At 48.7% G+C, this 21,740-nt stretch overlaps 1 protein-coding gene across 1 annotated transcript in view; it reads left to right on the top strand.

Annotated features, from left to right (window-relative positions):
- Positions 1-21,740, top strand: part of PKNOX2 (PBX/knotted 1 homeobox 2) — a 248,570-nt gene that overhangs the window by 663 nt on the left and 226,167 nt on the right. The window lies entirely within an intron of this gene.

Genomic DNA, 21,740 nt, shown 5'->3' with positions numbered 1-21,740 from the left:
CTGGAGTCAGAACCGCGGCCGCGTCCGGCCTGAGGAGTCAGAGCGAGTGGGGTTTGCAGGCGGATCGGGGGGACAGGGGAACACGAGTCAGGGAAGCCGGATTCCAGGGGCCAACTCGGGGGCCTTCGCCCCCCGGAGGAGCGATGATTTGTAGGGTTACCGGCTTTGCGCGGATTGTTGGGAGTCCTTGGTGCTGTGGGGGAGGCGTGGGGCCCACGGTGAGGCTTGGGCGTCGGGAGCCCTCCTGGCTTGAGAACTAGAGCACGAGTTCGTAAGAGGGGATGAAGAGCAGAGGGGGATGGAGCAGGATTTCGAGTCTAACGCGCAAAGTTTGCGTCTCTTTCGGGTTAGGAGTGCGGGCTCTCCCGGCTCCCGAACCCGAGGAAGAAACAAGAGAAGCTGGCCGCTCTTTCCGGGTCTCAGTGGGAGCGCCCAAGGTGCCTGCACGGCAAGGAGACCCGAGCTCCGGATAGGACTGCGGTGAGGCTCGGAGTGCTGGTGCGTCGGCCCCGAATTAGGGCTAGGTTTCGGGGCCAGGCTGGAGTTTGCGTTATAGGGTCCAGGCTGATTTCGGAAGGGCCACTGAGTAGTTTAGGCTAGAGCAGGAGGGCTTGAGGTGGGAGTTGGGGGCCTGGGGTTACATTTGAGGCTGGAGTCGGAGAAACGGGTGGCCTTTTTAGGATTTAGGCACACATCACGGCTTATTATTGGGGTTGAGGCTACTGGAATTTGGGGATGGTCGCGCGCGCGCGGGTCTCCACCCTCCGTGAGTGGAAAGCGTTCGGCTAGGCGATGAAGTAGTTGATCCAAGACATGGCAGGCGAGCCCCGAATTTCTGCTGCTTCTCCCCGAAAGCGTATCTGGAAGAGAGGAGTTAAAGACGCGCAGGACCCGGTCCTAGGAGAAGGATTCTGGCAAGCGGACAAATTGAAGGGGGACGTTTTGGGCGAAGCTACAGGGCAGCCTTACTGGGCTCGAGGTGAATCCGAGGACCGTGGCGGATCGGCGGGCTTCGGGAGCCATTCGGGGGTCCGCGGGCAGAGCGCGGCGAGGCCGGTGCTGGTGGCCTGCGGGGGACGCGGCCTGCTCGGGCGCCAGCAGCGACGTGCTGCATCGCGCCCGGGGAGTTCGGGCTGCGACCGAAGGCAGGGAGGGCTCAAACTCCGGCGCCCTGACCTGAGCCTCTGGTTCTGGACACACAGCCTTGGCCGGGTCCGGAAGCCCACGCGCGGGGTCGCGGGCGCAATTTTCCGCCTGGGACAGGGGAGAGCTCGGGGTCCTCGACCCTCACTCTCTTGTCCCGGGACTTCTCCAGCGTGTTGACTTCTCGGATTTCGAATGCTCTGCAACTGGTGGAAGCCAAAAGCTTCGCATTTTCGGCAGTTTTAGGCGACCCCTCTCTCCCAAACTGAGAAAATGATGGTGTTGGAACACAAGATAAATTATGCGAAGCCTAACCCCAGCCCCCTCCCCCCGCTCCTTATTCTGCTTTCGCGAGGCCTCGGGACCTTGGGGGAAGGAAGGGGGGGCTCCTGTTTCTGGACTCGCGGTCTCTCACTTGAGCCGCACCCTCCCCCACCCCCACCTCTACCCCCACCCCCACCGCGACCCGGCTCAGGTCTAGCTCCGGGAAGCCAGCGGAGTCCCGACCCTGGAGGTAGGTTATTTCTCTGGCCAACTAGCGAAGCAGTGTGTTGGGGGGTGTACGGAAGGAAGGTTTGAAATTTCCTCCTCGCAATCTTGAGCTCACCCTTCCAGCCCTCGCACCCCTCGCTGGGGCAGCCAGACCGCGCTTCCGGGGCGCAGAAGACGCGCAACCCACGAGTGGCCTCGGCGGCGCCGGGTGCGGCGGCCGCCGGCTGCGGAGCTCCACGCTGTTGTTCTGCGGGCTTGGAATTCGTACACTCTCTCCCGCCGAGAGCATGTGTGCGGAATGGAGCCGTGACCCCACCGAGACTCCCCGGTCATCGCGTCCCCTTTGTGAGCGAGAAAGGCATGAAAGCCGAGAGAAAGAGAAGCTGCTCAGAATAAGGGCAGGGGGTTACTGGAGGGAGATGGGCCGGCCACCGCTCACAGTAAAATGCCTCGTGCAAATTGCACTGAAGTGTACCGAACTCGAGACTGGCTGTTTTATGATCCTTTCTGGGAGTTTACTGCTCTCTGCTTTTAAGTCTATAGATTGCTTTAAGTTAATGAAAGTGCTGCTTTCAAAAGGGGCTTTTATTGTGGGGCCATGGCGAGTCCAGTACCTCCCCTTTACTCTTCCAAAATGGGCCTGTTTAAAAAGAGAGACTCCTGGAGTTCCCGCATGGACAGAGCTTGGGGCGGGACGCCATGTGACAATGAGGATTAATAAAAATCAATGTCCAAGTAATTCAGAAAGACGAGTTTACTTCTTTTTCAGCCCAGTGTCATCTGTACGTTCCTATCTTGCCTTTTGGACTTTCACTGTGTCTGACTTTAAATGTTGCTTGGTGTCTGCCCCTTACACCCCCTCTCGACGTTGCTTTATGTAGGCCTGACTCTGTTGAATTAAAGGCAAACTGGATTTCGGGATTTCAACTGACTGCCAAATCAAAAGGCAACTGAAATATTTACTTGGGGACTGGAGGAGGGGGCTTCGCCTTGCATTTAGTAAGATAGCTGTGTTAAAATGTCTCGGAGAAAGGCTGGAAACCTTGAGAAGAAACACGGAAGACTATTTTTTTCAGCGCTCTTTTTCTCTTTTCAATCTATTTGGCACAAAAGGTGAGATGACAAGGTTTTTGACTAGGTTCTAACACGGAAACTGCAGTGGGGCTGGGCTGTGGCTTTGACCACATGTCATAACCATTTAAACTGTGGTTAGTTGTTCAAAGCTCAAAGCTTCTCCAAGCTGGGTTTCATTAACTCTACACCAGTTGCCTGGAAGTTCAGTAGCAATAAATTGTATAAACACATTCGAAGTAAGTTAGTGATGAAATAAGGAGAATTACTGTCTTGTGAGTGGAGAATCCTGAATTCATGGAGTTCTAGCTTAACTGGAAACATGCCTCCTCTCCCGTGGCCTTGATGTTTATGGGTGTACCAGCGTGTGTGTTAAATTTCTTTCTGCCATGTCCATCTTCAACCCCGGGCTGTAACTCATTAGGGACCAAGCATGCCTAGAAAGCAAAAGGGCTGAGTTTTAAAGGGGCTTCTATTAGCCTGATTTAGAAACCAAACTAAACCATCAACCTGACTTCCTTACCCTGGGTGAATGCAACGTGCAACATGAACAGCAGCAGAGCAGGCCAAATTAGATTTTTAAAATGTTAGCAGCTTAATAATACTGTGTTGTTAGCAATTGAATTTGTTTTTATTAAAGAAACAACCTATAAAATTTATAGGCTCCCAACATGTTGCAAGATTTCCTTGCTATTTATTTAGTGCAACCCCCGCCCCCCCCCCAATATTCTATCTATCTCCAGTTTCAGACTTTTGTTCCCGATTTATTTAATTTGGAGCACATTTTTTAAATTAGTTCGAGGAAGGTGAGAAATGCTGTTGTAAGTTTTCCTTTTCCTATGCTGTGTGGCACAAGGCCTGCGATGCTGAGATATATATAAACGTGTGATGCAATTGCTAGAGGTGACGGCATGGGAACCGGAGTGTCTGATCAAACAAAATGAGGATCAGAATGTGGAGAGGGTGAAAGCGATGCCACAGAGGAAAATCAGAGGGAGTTCTATGGAAAATGAAACCATCGTGAGCCACCGTTAGCCTTGATTCTAGCCAACACCTCACGCTTTGTATAAAACACTTCACATGAGATCCATGACTTATTGAAGATTGAATTCTATTGAGAAGCAGAATTTAGAGGGAAGGAGCTGCCCTGGCTGGGTTCTGGCCAGGCTGCCTGGCCAGCTTGTTGCAATGGGGATCTGCTAATTTAATTAAATCCAATACCTGGTGGGAAAGGGAGGAAGGAGATAATCAAGGTTGGCAGGTCAGCATCCCGAGCTAGTGTTTAGGCTGAAATATGGGGGCCAGGCAGCTTTATACCCTGTTACTGCCTGGCTACAGGACTCCAACAGTCATTTAGCTTCCAGATCTCGGTTTCTCTATCTGTAAAATGAGTGCATCCCATGAATTGCTCATAAGGTTCTGAGGAGCGAGTCCTGTATGAATCCCTCACTGGGTGCACTCTAAATAACAAAGGGAACGGGAGAGAGAAGGCTTCTGAGCAGCAGTCACATTCTTCGGTGTGTTTTCTTTGCCTGTTTGGCTCCACAGCCTTTCCCCACAATTCTCAGGAATTCTAAGACTTGGGTGAAAGGGCTGATCTGCCTTTTTTTTACATCCTAGAATTTGAAAACCCTACTGTGATCCCAAAAACCACCTGCACTTCATCAGGAGGGACAATTAAGTTGCTGAGTTGAGGGAACCGGCATGCTTATTCCCAGTGGTGCTACCTGCAATAGCTTTCATGCATCAGATGAACACAGAATCTGACCTATCAGAAATCCAGCCCCTTCTCTTTATGCCATTGGGAGGAAGAGGCCTGAGCACTGACTGGTGTGTGACATCTGGTCGGGCTGGGGGATGGGCGCTGGTCGAGAACTAGCTGCCTGACCCTCGTTTAGCGCAGTCTCCATGCTGGCAGATCAAAGCAGATTCTGGGCCAGAAAGCCCAAGAAGTTACACCCGGCACTTATACAAAAGTGTATGCACTTGGAGACTCCTTCTGTTCCTGTGTCCGATTTTTCAAAGCCAGCCCTGATTCTGGAGACGTGGCTCCAGTGGCAGTCTTGCCTTTAAATCTCCCTCGCGTGGGGACTTCTGGGGGGTAATTTTTTCCTCCACACGGCCTTCTCCAGCATTCAGCGCAACATCTTAGTCTCCATTCTGACTGGGGGTAAGAGCTAAGAGACTCGGATGGGGGTAGAAGGAGCACTAGTTTTGCTAAGAGAATGCATGAGAACAGGAAGGCCCAGTCCTTTTGCCAGATCCCCCAGGAGTGAGGGCGAACGAAGCCCCAGCAGCTCAGGAGGAGCTCGCTGCAAACGCGGTGTCTTCAGGGGGACCTGCTGTTTGGCTTGGAAGCCTCAGCGCAGGCAGTGCCTGCCTGGGTTTCTAATTACAAGAAGGACGTTTCTGCTAAGACCTATCTCACTAAAAACACATCCCTGTGTGTAATAAGAAACCCTAAACCAGGCAGGATATTTTAAAACTGAAGCAATGAAGATTAGATTAAGTCTCCACCAAACAGCTTCGTTCTCGTATTATTTTTGGCTGGAATGTGGAGAAAAGCAGCTGGCCCTGGGGCCCCGGGCGGACTGTGAGGGTTCCGATGGAGCTGGGGTGGGTGGTGTAATTGTTAGTTTCTCTGCTGAATAGGAACGTGGCCAAATTCAGTAGGGCTCAGTCAAGGCAGTGGAGGTGCCCAGTAGGGAACTGAGGGAGCCCCAGAATTGGGGAGGAGCCAGAGAATCACCCAGAATCAGCAGGTCATGGAGCACGGAGGACGCTTCTAAATCCCCCACCTCTTTAGGATCCAGTCTTTTGTGTTCAGCTGATGCTTCCACTCCCACAGCTGTCCTCTGCCTAGTAAACCCACCCATTCTCCACGAGGCCTTTGGAGGAACTTTAATCTACTGGGTACTTTTCTAGGTGGAGAGAAGGAACAGATAGATAGTTGTCCAAGAATCCTGGAAATGGAGCCCAGGAACCTGGCATCACAAGCCTCGTCCTGCCCTTCTGTGAAGGGGCAGCATGGTGTTCGTCATTCGGCAAGTATGTAGTCTCTCCTGTGTGCCTGGCGCAGGCCTAGGCATCAAGGATACAGCAGCAATGACAAACAGAACACACACCTGTAACCACCAAGTTCCTGTCCTCAGGAGCTTGCTTGCTGTGGAGACAGAGCAGAGTACGGGCTTGGCATCAGATAAAACTGCAGCGAGAGCCTGTCTTTGTAGTTACCGAGCGGATGAATTTAGACATGTTGTTTAGTGTCTTTGATCCAGTTTCCCCACCTGCAAAATGAGAAATAAAAATATAAAGCTCAAAGTATTGTGGAGCGAGTGTTTGTAAAGTTCCCAGCACAGTGTCTGGCACACAGGAGAGACCAGTCAGGGCTCTCCTCCTCGCCATTATTTTGGACCGAAGATCCAGTGGGTGGGCTGCCCGGCTTCCTCTTCCCTTTCCTTTTTGCTTCCCCAGGACATGGCCTGGCCCTTTCACAGGTCACTGGCACCGTCAACAAGTGACGAACAAACAGCCGTTCGCGCTTTGCCCCGGTGCTGCCTGATGTGCGCAGACGGCCGCAGGGGCTGTAGTAGGAATCTGCCTGTCCTCGGGGGAGGTGCAGTTTGGGGGACACGCTGAAGTGACATGACAAAAGTCATAGGTCATTGTTAATCAGAGGAGGCGAAAGCGGGATGGGATGCTGCCAGGTAACTAGGGTGGAGGTGAGCAGGGAGACTTCCGGAGGAGGTGAGCTCTCAGCAGTGCTCACGGGGATTGCTGGGGCAGCCTGAACTAGAGTGAAGAGTTCAGCACCCTCTGAGCACACCAAGTGGGTCACTGCTGCCTCGGGAGTATCACTTGGGCCTCACGTTGAGGGACTCTTAAGAGGATTTTCATGTTGACTTCTCAATGGGTAGAATTTAGGCTAACGACTTAGTGCATGAAGCAAACCAGCTAATTCCATTCCTGACTACAGTACAGCTCTCTACCTAGTAGTATTCCTGCTTTTCCTAAGCTTAAGAGAGCAGACATTCTAGGCCCACACCTGGCCCTCTCGGGGACCACAAAACTGACCTGTCAGAGTGGTTGGGATGGTAGAGAGAGAGGGATTTGGATTGGGAGTCAGAGGATGGTCGTCACTGGCTTTTGTGACCTTGCAACCAATGACTGACCTTTGGAAAATGGTTTCTTCACCTGTCCAATGAGGAGCTTGAGCTTGCTCTCGGAGGTTCCCCTCAGCTCAAAGTTCCATGATTTTGTTTCCTCCCAACTGGATTGTTTCATGCCCGGGCAATTATTGACCCCCATGGCCCAGTACCGCCCCCCGGCAAGCATGGTGACAACACAGCCTCGGAGGCAGGGACTGTGAGGGTGTGGCCCCCGGTTGCCTCCAAGAGGACAGCGTGTTCAGTCTGAAGACTCACTGGCCTCTTTCTAAAAAGCTACGTTGGCTTCTTTTGTTCAGACAGTGTGGTGGTGGGGAAGGAACACAGGCTTTGCAGTCAGATTCTTGGTTCTGACCCTGGTTTTACTACTAACAAGCTATGCGTCCTTGAGCACATCGCTTAACCTCTCTGAGCCTCGGTTTTCTTAGCTGTACAGTCAGGATAATAATAATACGGAGCACATGGGAATAGTGAAGAAAATGTCTGAAAGTGCTTGGCACAGGTAAGCTCATGGTGGATATTCGTGTTCTTTCCCAATTAAGCACATTCTCATGCGTTCTCTCATTTTTGATCCTCTCAACTTTGTGAAGCAGGTGAAATGGGTATCATTATATCATTTTATAAATGAGAGTTTAGATAGAGGTGAAAGTGGCGGGTCCAGGAAGGGAATGTGGTGTGTCTGCCTGTTCACGGGGAAGCGCGTTCATTAGAGTAACCCAGGTCTACCTCTTACAACCATGGGCCTGTCTTTAGCCTCATGGAGATAAAGCCAGCGCCTTGCTGAGCTCTGAGAGTTGCTCTGCCCTGTACTCCACCTATTCCTCTCCTGAGAATCTCTTTAAAGGAACCAGACAAACCCATCTCCTCTGTCACCCATACTTTTGTCTGGCAAACACTGGGGAGAGCTATCAGCTGTTATGGAAACCCAAACCTAGAAGAAGATCTGTTTTTTTCTACTTCCACAAAGCCTTCAGTTACAGGTGGGGTTGGGCTGGCCAGCACAAAGGAGTGGAGATAGATTTAGGGACAAGGAGGTATAGTAATGGCGATGGCTGGTAGCGGCAGAGCTGCAGTACAGCTTTCCTGCCTCCCCACCTGCCAGCCCAAGCTGTAAGAGGCCCTTGGTGACAAGAATGTGCCCAGGGGCTGACACTTAGGGTTCTCCCACTCGCAATCCTGACAGACACCAAGGGACATTTAGCCTATTAGTGGAGGCCTACTGTGATTCAGTAGGGGGTAGGCATAGTCTCCCTAATTCTAGGGTGGCACAGGTCTGTGATAAAGTAGGAGGAGTGAGAACCGCCCCCAGAGGTTGTCTAATTGTCCTCCCTCTGTCAGTCCGATGTCACTGAATACTGCTCTATCCTGAGGCCTGTGATAAGCTGTGGGAGTACAGGCCTGCTCCTGGCCTTCTCAGGGGAAGCCATGCTCTGTGTGGATTGTGGATTCTAATTCTAGGTCAGAGGCAAGAGAAGCCCAGAGACTGTGGGTGTGTGCCCAGGGCCTGTAGTCATAGGTGCTTGTTCTTACTCTCGAGCCTTTCCTAGCAATCTATCCGCCCGTCAACAGCGTGGCCTGAGCCCAGCGGTGTGCTGTGTGGGGTTAGGGCCTGTTCCTGTAGGAGCTACAGAGTCCCATTGGGAACCTGAACAGAACACATCTACATGAAAACAAGCCATGTGACTCTGACACTTTCGTAACTTCCTTGGATCTTAACATTATCATTTTATACAAGGAGGAGCTTAGACAGGATTATCCTCAAGGCCTCTTGGGTCTACTAGTCTATGACTACATGCTAAAGTGTGTGGTCCAGACCACCAGGCACCACAAGACTGGAGACGGCGCTGGGACGCCAAGGAGCTTTAGTGCTAGGGCCTGTCACTCAGACCAGGGGATGGGGATGGGGAGATGTAGATGTAGTTAGTGGCTGTGGGCCTCAGTTATTTGGCTGCAGGGGCTGGGAGAGCACCTGCTGAGAAGGGCCCTTCCAAGTCTCCAAGGTTCCAGGAGGACCATGGGGACAGAAATCCAGCAGGAGAGCCCTGTGGTATGGGCGCTCAAGGCTGCTGCTCTCCTGTAGCTGGTGTAGAGTGGTGGTCTTGCCCTGCTGCCATGAGGGGAGACCCTCTCCCAGCCCCTCCCCCACCATGCCTTCTCTCAACTCTGGGAGAAGAGGGCTTGACTCACAGTGGGACAGTAGCCCTCTGAGGCCCTCCTCTCTGTGACATGATCTGGAGGAAATCCAGGGAGCTCCATGGATTCTCCTAGCCTTCCATGGAGGCCATTTTCAGAGAAAGTGACTTGCTCCTTGCATAGGCATAGCTCCCCTCAGGAAGCCACCTCCATCCATTGGAGCCCCTTGGTGGCAGTGAGATGGGGACTGCTACCTCCCACTGACTTTCAGATCGTCAGGAAAGCCCCTTTCCAAGCTGGTCTGCTGGAATACTCTTCAAAGTCATTTCCATTGGATTTGGAAGGAAAGGGTGGAAGGAGAACTTTAGTACTCCTGGGAGTGTGTTAGCTGGGAAATGGGGTCAGGGAGGATGGGAACTTCCAGGGCATCCTTTTGCACAGAGCCCTGACCAGATGGAACTGGACTCTTCCAGGGTGGAGGGGACGGCTGCCACAGCTCTCTCGTAGATCAAGAGAGAAGGATTTTGCTGAGCTCTGGGGTTTCTGGGTAGCTGGACAAGGCCACAGATTGGAGGCTTCTCCACTGTGTTGGGGCCTGTCATTCACTGTGGACCCTGTGCTGGGGACTCTCACCCCTTTATTTTTATCCAGTGAGGCTCAGAGAGGTGAGAAAATTGTCCAAAGTCACCCAGTTGGTTCTGTGTGATCCTGGGTCCAGTGGTCTTTCTAGCCCAGCTTACTGCCTGCTCCAGGGAGTTGTCTGTTTGGGAGAACGTTTCTGGATTCCTTGCTGCCTTCCTTCCCTTCCCCCTCCCACCCCAGGCCCCATACTCCCCTGCATCTGTGGCTCAATGTAAGATATAGAGCTCTGGCCTGGGTAGGTCACCAGTGTGATGGGATGACTGAGGCAGGACAGTGCAGGGCAAGCCAAAGGCTTGGGTCTGAGCCTTGACTCAGCCATAGGCTCACTGGGTGACCTTAAAAGCTGGCCCCACTTTCCTTGTCAGTAATTGGTGGTGATAATGCCTGTCAGGGCTATGGAGAGTTAATGTACGTAGATGTGTCAGGCACGTTATACACACATAAATGAAAGCGCCCACTTAGTGCCTGGCACGTAATCCGTGGGGGGAAAATTGGTTGGCAGAGACTCTATGTTTCTTATTAGATTAAAGTAGAGCACACACGCAAACACATACCTCTCTCATACTCACTCACAGAGTGATGACAGCCTATTTAAAGCTTTAAAGCTGGCCTGCCATGTCTGTCCCACAGCCTGGGTACGAACCATTCCCCTTGGGAGGCTTGCCAGATCCTATCAGAGAGCCAACGAACTTGAATTGCATGCCTACTATGTACCATGGTTGTCCTCATTTATGTTTTCCCATGTAATCCAGTGCAGAGAGTATATTTGGGGCCTATAATAGTTCGGCCCCTGCCAGGTCTCCTCAGCCTGAATGAGGCCTTGGGTTCCTCCCTGCTGGTAACATTCATTCGATTGATTTTTTATTTAGCACCTTCTATGTGTCAGAACCTGCAGAGGTACTGGGAATACGACCGTGAACTAGCCGGCTGGGCTCCCTGCCAGGAGAGTTTAGAGTCTTTGGGGGAAGGCAGGCATTCGGGTTCTGTAGGTAATTAGCGAAACCAGGACGAGAGCCATGGAGGAGTCCAGGAAGTCGTGAGAGCATAACTGGGGAGTGTCACCTCCTCTGGGGTCTTGGAGGGCGTCCTGGAGTCTGTCCCTCAGATGAAACCCTTCCCAGGGAGAGATTTGGCCAACTCTTCTATCCCGGGGGCTCCTTTCCCATCCCAGACAAGGACAGAACAAGGCTAGAGGAAGACAGTAGGCACCAGAAAAATACAGCCAGGAATTTTTGCTCTCACCTGCATTTCCTATCTAGGCTGCCTCATAGAGCATAGCCGGTGATGTCCCCACTCCCACCCCAACGCACCATCAGACTCCGTGAGGACACAGCTTTCGGGAAGAGCCTTTAGGAAAAGCAGCCGCCCCCTCCCCATTCTTCCTGCAGCTCCAGCTAGTGCCGCTATCACACCTGGGGGTCCTTGGTGATGTTCGATTCACATCTTACCTGAGTCTGATTTCTGGGATGCCCTCGTGGGCAGCAGCTGTGAGCTTAAGGGGAAAGGTTCACCTTTCTGTCTCAGCACCAGCTGGGAGGATGTATTTATCGGAAGACCTGGCCCCATCCTCCAGAAGGGATGGAGTCAACTTTCTAACAGTGTTTCCTAGGTGCGGTGGCCAAGGCCGTGCCATCTTTTCGGAAACGCTGGGGATAATTTGTGGATGTTCTGCAGTCTGGTACTTTGGAGGGGGCAGTGAGGAGAGGCAGGAGGGAGTGATCAGAGAGATTAATGGATTTATGTAACTAGGGCTGTGAATTCAAAGTTACATGGATATGAAAAGAAAGATGCTCTCAGGAAAGGGCCGATGGTGCTGAATAGATTCTTGCGGGAGGTTCAGGCACCCCTGGGCTGGCAAAGGCTATCTGCCTTGGGGTCAGACGGGTAGGGGTGAAAGCCTGGCTTCGGCCATTTGCTGGATGTGTGATCCTGGGCGATTTCTCAATCTCTTTGAGCCTTAGTCTCTTCTCTTTTGTGAAAGGGGATAACAATGGCTCTTTGCAGGGGATTAAATGAGATAACCCAGCAAAGAGCCGGGTCCAGTTCCTGGCCTCTGGGTGGTACCCAGTGTATGTGCATTCCTTTCCTGTCACTCTCCATGGTGCCGGACACAAGACCAAGCAAGTACCTGATCTGGAGGCAGGAGGGAGTGGGGTGCAGGAAGACCCTGGGCGTCTCTGGGGAACACAGCTGAAATGGTTGTCTGGGGACACTGCAGGCAGGGACATTGGTGTCAGAGCCCGGTGAGGTTTCCTGGATGGCAGGGGAGGCAGTGCTCAGGGTCTCCTGGAGGAACCAGGACAGCATTGGTGGCCTCAAATAGGGCTGTGAAGCACAGGTTCTTTGAAAGAGGGAATGAGGAGGAAAGAAGGGAAGAAGAGGAGGGGAGAAAGGGAGGAAGGGAAGGAGGAAGGAAGGGAAGGCAGAAGGGAGGAAGTGAACATCTATGAAGCGTCTACTATGTGCTTGTTATTGAGCTAGGTACTTTAGCACCCGTTATTTTATTTTATAAATTTAGAAGCATAGAATCTTAAAGTCATGAAGTTTTAGAACCGGACAGTACATGAGACATCTATTCCAACCTCTGTATTTTATATCTAGAGAAGTTTAAGTTCAGAGAGGGGCAAACTTGCCTAAGGTCACACAGGAAATCAGTAGCAGAGCTGGATTAGAAACTGCACAGACCAGGGCAGTTGGGGCACAGCAGGAAGAGCGTAGGCCTCCGAATCAGACTAGGTTTGACTACAGACACGCTTATAGAAACTCGTTTACTTTCTGAGCCTCAATTCTCTTAGATGTAAGATGGGATAGTAATTCTCAGCTCTAGTGGTGGCCGTGACAATGAAAAGAGATAACTTGTGTAAAGTGCCCGATGTGCTATCAGGGGCTCTGTGGACTCGGGTCCTTTGCCCTTCCAGCCCTGCTCCCTCCCAATCAGCTCACGGCTCTGGCCACACCCCCAGAGCCCACCAGAGAGCCCCTAAGTTGGTCTCCCTTTGTGCCTCTAGAAGACCTGGGGCATGCATTCATTCTTTTATTCAGTTGTCCTTCAAGTATCTGTGGGTACCTCCAGTGTGTGCCAGGCCTTGTTCTGTGCCTGGGATAGAAAGGTGAGCAAAAACAGCCTCTATCCTGATAGAGTTTACAGTCAGATGGAGTACAGAAATGTTGATAGAAAAAAAAAATCATACAAATAAATATGAGCATGCAAGAGCTTTGAGGGGAAGAACATAAAGTATGACAGCATTTAATAGGAAGATTTTTATTTGGAAAGAGAAGGAAGAATGTCTCTGAGGAAGTGACGTCTGAGCTGAGACCTGAAGGGAGAGCAGGACACAAGTGAAGAAAGACCGAAGGGAAGGGTGTTCCAGTGGGGGCAGCAGTAGGTGCGAAGGCCCTGGAGAGAGAGGAAGGGGTGGATAGGTGGCAAGGAGGTCGGGGCAGAGTGACAGGGTCGGTCACAGAGTGACAGCTTGGAAGAGCTTGGGACAGAGCACAAGGAGTCTGACTCTGGACAGCTGCGCCTTTGGGAGGGGTGGGAGAACCCTGTCTGAGATTCTGAAATGGAGACCAGGCTAATGTTTGGCTCTGGGCCTGAAGAGAGAAGCAGATGTCTCCAAACTTCAGGTTTTCTTCCCCCAATGAAAATAATAATGATCGAAATTATAAATAGGTGACAGGTCCATGGTGGAGAGAAGGGAGGTAAAAATGAACAAATGAAGAAGGCGCTTTGCCTTCCTCATGTAAGTGAACAGTGTCAAATTCGTTTATGTTAAAGCGTTAATGATTTGGAATAAAAGCGAACGTCCTCACCATGGCTGAATCTCTACCTCCCAGTTCCATTCCTGTCACAGTCTTCCTCATTCACTCTCCTCCAGACCACCCCCGGCTGCTCCTACTTCAGGGCTTCTGCATTTGCTGTCCCCTCTGCCTCGAGCACTTTCCCGTGGTATCTGCCTGGCTTGTTCCCTTGGTCTTTCCAAGTGTCCACTCTGATGTCACCCTCTCAGCGAGGGCTTCCCTGAAGGCCCAATCTAAAATGAAATCCTTTTCTCTAATCCCTGGCTCTCCCTACTCTCCTTTATTTTCCTCCAGTAATGATCAGATTTTGTCTCTTGTTTTTCCAATGCTGTAATCTGGAACGGTGCTTGTATGTAGTAAAAGTTGATGCTTGTGGAACATGGAGAGCTGGTTGCTTGTGAAATGATTTGTTAGGTTCATTCATTGAAAGATGCTTTTTTTCCTTCCTCTGAAACTGGCTCGTGGAATGTCAGAATTGGAAGGAACTAAGTAACTGGTCTTTGAACAACCTTCTCATTTAACATCTGAGTAAACAGAGGCCCAGAGAGGTCAAGGGGCTGATGGAAGCTCACACAGCACAGAGCAAGGATAAGAGCCCGAGGCCTCTGGGATTCACTCCAGGACCCTTTCGACAGAGTTTTGGGTTCTCTGCATGACACAGCTCCTAGGGGAGGAGAGGTTTGCTTTGTGGGCACCCAACTTCCTAGAAGTTGGGGGACAGAGACGGAGGGTGGCCTGAGGGCTCTGGCTTCCTTGAATTCTCCTGGGGCCACAGGGCCTGAGGGGCTGCAATTCCATTCCAAGATTTCTGTTGTTGCTGCTCAGTTCCTGTGAGACATTTCGGGGCTGTCTGTGGGGGTGTTGGTAAAGGTGGCCGCTGGCTACTGACAGGCAGACATGCCTCTCTCTCTGCACTCAAAAGTGGAGTGAATGAGCTGTCAGTCTTTACAAAGGTCAGTCCACAGGAAATGATTATGCAGCTCTTACTTGGTGCTTCTGCCTAAGATGGGACTAATGCAAATAAGTGTCAGCGTCTGGTCCAGGAACTTGGGGTCTAGCTAGGGAGATACTTCACTAACATCAATATCAATATTAAAATAATGATGATGATGATGATAATAATAATAATAATAATAATAGCAGCAAACATTTAGTGAGTGCTTCCTATGTACCAGACACTGTTCTAAATACTTTATCCGTATTAACTCATTTAATTCTCAGGATCTCTCACTGAGATAGATGCCTTACCTCTTTTACATTTTCATAGGCTGCGGCACACAGAGGCGAAGCTACCTGTTCAAAGCTAGTATGTGAAGGAACCAGGATTTGAGCCCAGGCGGTCAGTTGCCACTGTTCATCTTTTTATTCATTAAGTTAAATAATAAATAGCACGTGACAAGGATGCAAGACCCATCATGAGAAGGTGGTTTGAGGTCAAGGGAGGTTGGTTTCCGCTGAAGGCTGAGATAGTCTGGGATGGCTGCCTGGAGGAGGTACTGCCTGGATCAGAAAAGGAAGGTTTGGATAGCCAGAGGGAGGTTTTGCCCTCTTGGTTTTCCATACTCGGATGGAAGGGAACAGTGTTTAGGACTGCCTGGTGAGACACTTGTGGTGGGGGTGAGTGCTCTCCTTTGATGCATGTGTTTGGAGATGACAGACATGGATGAAACCCTCACCAGCCCCCCACTGAAGCAGTTCCTCATGATCTCGCTTCATAAAGACTCTGCCTAGGTTCTCTCCTGGGCAAGACACTCAGGATTTAGGCTTCTCAAATGTTCGAGGGAACTTCCGAGAAGATCCTCTGCATGTCTCCCAGATTGTGGCTCTTCTTTCTGCAAAACGGGCTGGTAGTTCCCCCACTGTGGAGTCGTAGTGAACATTTGATGGAGGCGACGTCTTGAAAGAACCTGGCCCAATTGGCGTCAGGTACTGAGCATCTCTGTTCATCTGTTCATGCCCCTCAAGCCCAGCTCAACCCAACTGGCCACTCTTGGTCTGAGCCTGGAGTTGGGGCACAGAGAGAAAATTTCTTTGTGTGACCTGGCCCTATGGGGCCGTACTGGGTGACAGGCGTCAAGCTATTCCACTCAGAGTAGGAGTCACTGATAATGGCCTTCAATTATGTTTGTATCCTGAAAACACATTTGCTTGCTTTTGGAGCCACAAAGCACAAGGAAGCCTCAGTCATAAGGCGGCCAACCATCTTGGTTTGCCTGGGACTGTACTGGTTTTAGTGCTGAAAGTCTCATCTCCAGGGGACCCCTTAGTCCAGAGAAACTCGGGGCAGTTAGTCACCCTATGAGTCAGTCAGGAGGTAGAGGATGTTGTGGGACTGGGGCTCCTGCACCTGCTAGCAGTTGTCCCATTGCTCCTGTCCCATTGCTCCTGTTTGGCTTCTGAATCTCCCAGCAATAGAAGTTCATAGAAGGCCTGGTTGAAAGATAAAAGGCTTTGGCTTTAGACGGATCAGAGTTCAAACCCCACATCTGCTGCATACAGTCAGCTTGGCTTTGGCCAAGGGTCTTAACCTGAGTCTCAGTGTCCTCACTGGTCAAAATGGGGACAATAGTAACGATGTCGTGGTGCCATGTTAGGAGTCCGATGGCCTGATGCGCATAGAGCTCCACGTGACAGGTGTTACGTGTAGCAGGCTAAGCCCTCTGAGCCATCACTTTCATTCCCAGCGTTGGGATGTGATGGAAGAAGTAGCTGCTTCCTTCTCTCAGAGTGGCTGTGCTGGGAAAAGTTCTCTTCAGCTTCGCCAAATCAGCTGCACGTGGCTTGCCATGGCTGTGTCCTGGCAGCAGCTCTGGAGAGGGGCCTGTGAAGGACTCTTGTTTTTTTTTTTTAATTTTGTGGAGCAAGAGATGGAGAAAGGTGACCTGCCGTTGTCCCCGCCATCGAGGCTGAGCTGACGGGCAGAGTTCTAGGGCTTTCGATGTGTCTCTTCCTCTTTCCCTGACTCTTCTGACTTTCTGGAAAATAGGAAGGCTCGCTGAACACAATGAAGCTTGCAGGAGGGATGTCGGAGAGCCTCTAGTCTAATTTGGCCTTCTCTCAGGTGAGGACTTTGGGACCAGGGAAGTTGTGACTCACCTGAGGCTTGACCCCTAGTTAGTGTGCAGGCACTCCCTACCACAGAACCTGGCCCAATAAGCTGTGGAGTCCTTTCATCTCCAAGGGACATGGGACATTATGGCTGCAGTGTGGTTTGTCTGCTTTGAATTCCTGGCCAGCTACCCTCTGCCACCGTCACCTCCTCCTGGGCCATATCTCCCTAGTGGAGAGTGAGCTGTGCCCATGGGACATCTACTCCTTTTTTTTTTTTTAATTAATATTTTTACGTGGACTCTTTTTTAATGGTCAAATGAAACTAAGAAAATAAATATCATTTCCAAAGACATTCTAAAATTCACAAGAAGAGGTGATTTTCTTCAGATCAACTATTTTCCTGGATTAGCTGCACAACAATTGACTTTAATGAGCTGGGGCGTCAGCAGATTTCATTCACTCAATGAATGGAGTGTTCATTAAGTGCCAGTATGGGCAGGGAATGGTTTCATCCAGAGCAGAGAGTATGAATGGGCTATTACTCTGAACCGAATATGTCTGTTTCCTGTGGGGTTTTCCTCTGTTGCCTGTGGATCCTCCATTTGCTCAAATATATTTTAATTTATTTAGTACCCACTGTGCACTGGCCACCATGGAGGGAGACAAAAGAGGATGAGATTTGGCCTCTGTGCGAAGGAGCTTACAGATGGAGTGAAAGTTAAATTATTTTGGAGGAGTTACATAATAATATGTGAGAGTGGCTCATCACGAGATGTTACAGGACACAGAGGAGTAATTACCAAATGAAAGGCACTGATAAGAGTGAGGCTCTCAGAGGAAGGAGAGATCAAGTGGGCTGCAGGGATCAGGAGAGACTTCATGGAAGAGGTGGGTGGTGTGCCAAACCCTTGGCACTTATTACCAGATGGGAGGCTTGGAATGTGGGTATGACTAGCCCCACTTTTACGTATGGTAAACAAAGATGGTAAGTCTGAGTCAGAACCCAGGCCCATCTGCACTTAAACTTTTTCCATTAGAAATCCTGCCTTGCATGAGCCAGGCCTTGAAAGGTTGGGTAGGATTAAATAGGCAGAGAGAGGGGAACCATAAACAAGGGAATGTGTGTAGCAAGATGATGAGCAAAGAAATTACTTTGTGGTGGGGCTTTGAGCCAACCAGCCTGGAACGGGAAAAGCCAGCCTGGTCCAGGGGAGAAGAGCCTGCAGCTTCGGGCTCCTTGTGAAATAAAGACCTGAGCCTCTGGAACTTTGCGGGTGCTGACATGTTCCCTGCTCTCTCCCGAGGATCTCTCCTCCCCACACCCAGGAGCATCTGATTGCTTTTCCTGGCCTTGAGTCGGATACCTTGAGTTGAAAGAGGCTGGCATCTTCTCAGAAGAGCTAGTAAATCCCTAGTGACAATAATAATAATAACAGCACATCTCATACTTGTATCGTATTTTTCCTTCTACACAGTCCTTTCACTCGAAACCTGAAACGAACAAATGAGAAAGACATCCTGATGGATGAACATAGTCCAGGGCTCCAGGCCACTGTTGCTCAGACTTCAGAGGACAAGCCAAGTTCAACTTCCTCAGGCAGGTTACTCACTGTTTTCCATTGTGTGTGCAGTACCTGGCACAAAATAGGTGCTCAATAAACATTTGTTGAGTGAATGCAATTTGGGGGCGTCCCACTCCATGTGTGGGTACCTATGAAGAAAGCAAACAACATCCCTGGTCCTTCTTTCCTGGAGTTTGTTCAGTGTCCTGTGTGCCTAGTGTCCCCATGCCTCAGTTGAGTAGAGGCCATTGCAAAGCCTATGTGCATTTATAGCTATTGAATTCAAGGTCAAAAGAAATCTTTTTTTTTTTTTTTCCCTTTAATTAGGCTATCTGGTTCAATTTAGCTTTACATGAGAAATTAGATAATTATACTCTATCTTTCTACTGTCCTTTTACAGTATGCTAAAATATATATAATAAAATTTGCCATCGTAGTCATCTTTAAGTGTACAATTTTGTTGCATTCATTACATTCACAGTGTTGCACAAACAGCACCATATCTATTTCCAAAACTTTTTTTTATCACCTCAAACAGAAACTCTGTACCCATTAAGCAATAACTCCCCATTCTGCCCTCATTTCGGCTCCTATTAACCTGAAATCTACTTTGTCTCTATGAATGTGCCCATTCTAGATATTTCATGTAAGTGGAATCATAATATATTTTCTTTTTTATCTGGCTATTTCACTTATCATATTTTCAAGGTTTATCTGTGTTATAGCATAAATAAGAAGTTCATTCCTTTGTAAGGCCGAATAATATTCCATTGTATGTACATACTATATTTTGTTGGATACTTGGTTGTTTCCACTTTTTGGCTCCTAGGAATAATGCTGCAATGAACACTGGCGTACATGTATCTGTTTGAGTCCTTATTTTCAGTTCTTTTGGGCATATTCCTAGGAGTCGAATTGCTGGGTCACATGTTCTAAGTTTAACTCTTTGAAGAACTGCCAAAGTGTTTTCCAACATGGCTGTACTGTTTTATAATCCCACCAGCAAAGCACAAGGGTTCCAATTTCTCCATCCTTGCAAACACTTGTTATTTTCTGTTTTATTCATTCATTCGTTCGTTCGTTCGTTCGTTCATTTATTTATTTATTATTATAACCATTCTTGTAGGCATGAATTGGTATCTCATTGTGGTTTTGATTTACATTTTCCTAATGACTAATGATGTTGAACATCTTTTCGTGTGCTTATTGGCCATATGTCTATTTCCTATGGATAAATATCTATTCAAGTGCTTTGCCCATTTTAAAATAGATTTGTTTGTCTTTTTGTTGTTGAGTTGTAGTTTTTTATATATTCTGGATATTAAACCTTTATCAGAACATGATTCGAAAATATTTTCTACCATTCTGTATATTATCTCTTTACTTTCTTGATAATGTCCTTTGGTGGACAGAAGTTCTCAATTTTAATGAAGTCCAATTTATATATTTTTCTTTTGTTGCTTATACTTTTGGTGACATATCTAAGAATCATTGCACATCAAAGGTCATGAAGATTTATCCCCGTGTTTTTTTTTTGAAATTTTATGGTTTTAAAACATGGTTGTTGATCCATTTTGAGATAATTTTTTAATGTGATGTGAGGTAGGGGTCTGGCTTCATTCTTTTGTATGTGGAAATCTAGTTGTCCCAGAACCATTTGATAGGGATTGCCTTGAACTCGTAGATCTCTTTGGGTGGTATTGACATCTTAACAATATTAAGTCTTCCACTCCATGAAGATGGAGTGTGTTTCCATTTATTTAAGTCTTCCTTAATTTCTTTTAGCAATGTTTTTTAGTTATCAGTGTACAAGTGTTTAACTTTCTTGATTACATGTATTCCTAGGTATTTTATTCTTTTAGAAGCTATTGTAAATGGAATTGCTTTTTAAATTTCCTTCTCAGATTGTATATTCCTGGTGCAAAGAAACACAGCTGATTTTTTGGATATGATCTTGTACCCTAAAAGTTTACTGAATTTGTTTATTAGTTCTATTTGCTTTCTTGTAGATTCTTTGTGATTTTCTGTATTTAGGATCATGTCGCCTACAAATGAAATTGTTTTGCTTCTTCTTGTCCAATTTGGATGCCTTTTATTTCTTTTTCTTGCCTAATCTCTCTGGCTAGAACTTCCAGGAAATGCTGCATAGTAGTGGTAAAAGAGGGTACTCATCTTATTCCTGATCTTAGGGGGACAGCTTTCAGTCTTTCACCATTGAGTATGATGCTGGCTGTCTACTGCCTTTTTGATGATGGCCGTTCCTATGGTCTTGGGTCAGGTGGGATTGGGGGCAACTATTTGCTTTATTACCCAACAAATAGATTTCTCCTGAAGGAGAACATCTTAGTTTGGGCTGATATAAAAAATTACTTTAGACCCTATAGCTTATAAACAACATAAATCTATTTCTCACAATCCTGGAGGCTGGGAAGTCCAAGATTAAGGCACTGGCAGATTCAGTGTCTCTGGGGGGGACTATTTCCTGGTTCATAGACAGCAGACCTCTTGCTGTAACCTCACATGGCAGAAGGGGTGAGGGGCTCTCTGAGGTCTCTTTGATAAGGTTGCAAATCTCATTCATGAGCACTTCACCCTCATGAGCTAATCGTCTCCCAAAGGCCCCAGTCCTAGGACCGTCACATTGGGGATTAAGATTTCAACATATGAATTTTGGGGGAACACATTCAGTTCATAGCAGAGAATCATATTTGGAGTCTTCTGCAGAGAAAATACTAATTAGAAAATATCAATTTCATGGCAGCACTAATCATGCTTTTAAAATGTCAGTTGGATTGAAACCCAAACATTTGTTAAGTTCCTACTATGTTGCAGGCACTTTTATTATGTCATTTGATCCTACAACAGCTCTTGGAGACAGGCTTTTATTATCACCACTCCCATTTAGGGATGAGGAGATGAAGGTGAGGGGGCGAGGTGATGTGTACAGCTGGTAGGTGTTCAAAGGAAGTTAGGTGTCTGTGGTAAGGTTTCCATCTGTAAGTCGCCTTCTTGTCTTCTGTCAGTAATTGTTAAGGGGAGAGAGTGAGAACTGCCCTTCATGTGGGTGTCTCAGAACCTCCTAGGAAGGTTGAAGGGGTGGGAAGCCTTTCTCAAAGACACTCCTACCCTTCGGCCTGTCCTGATAGATCACTTTTTCGGGGGTGCCCTGCCCCTGGTAGGATTCATTGCTGTAAGGATTCACCAGAGCCGACAAGAGCTTGCTGCGACCTGCAGGTGTGTGCAGTGGAAAAAGGGTCGAGAGCCACTGCAAACCACAATGGCGTCTTTCTAACGTGATGCTGGTGACACCAAATCAGCGAGGAGACTTGTGGAGTTGGTTCTATCATATGATTCCAAGAGGGAACTTTTCCTGAGGATTGGGAGCAAATTCTTTGCAGCTCAAAGAGAAGTGCTGAGCTGGGCAACTTTGTTCTACTCTAAGCCCCTGTAACTGTTAACTCAGTAGTAATCAACACTGTTAGGGAGATTAGCTTTATCAAGTAACTACAGACACAGGTACCTGGATAATTCATAGGCAATGCTTAGTTTCTGCCTCAAATTTCTGGGTCATTGGAGCTCTGTCAGATCCTATTCTGGACATTGTTATGTGACCCAGCTAGTGAGCCTGTCTATCTGCTAGAAAAGTATGGGTGTGAGCCTGGATAGAGTCCCTCCAGGA

Source organism: Pteropus vampyrus, unplaced genomic scaffold (genome assembly GCF_000151845.1).
Source record: "Pteropus vampyrus isolate Shadow unplaced genomic scaffold, Pvam_2.0 Scaffold130, whole genome shotgun sequence".
Lineage (NCBI taxonomy): Eukaryota > Metazoa > Chordata > Mammalia > Chiroptera > Pteropodidae > Pteropus > Pteropus vampyrus.
The sequence above is the reverse complement of the archived record's forward strand: the minus strand, read 5'-3'. Positions and strand labels throughout refer to the sequence as shown.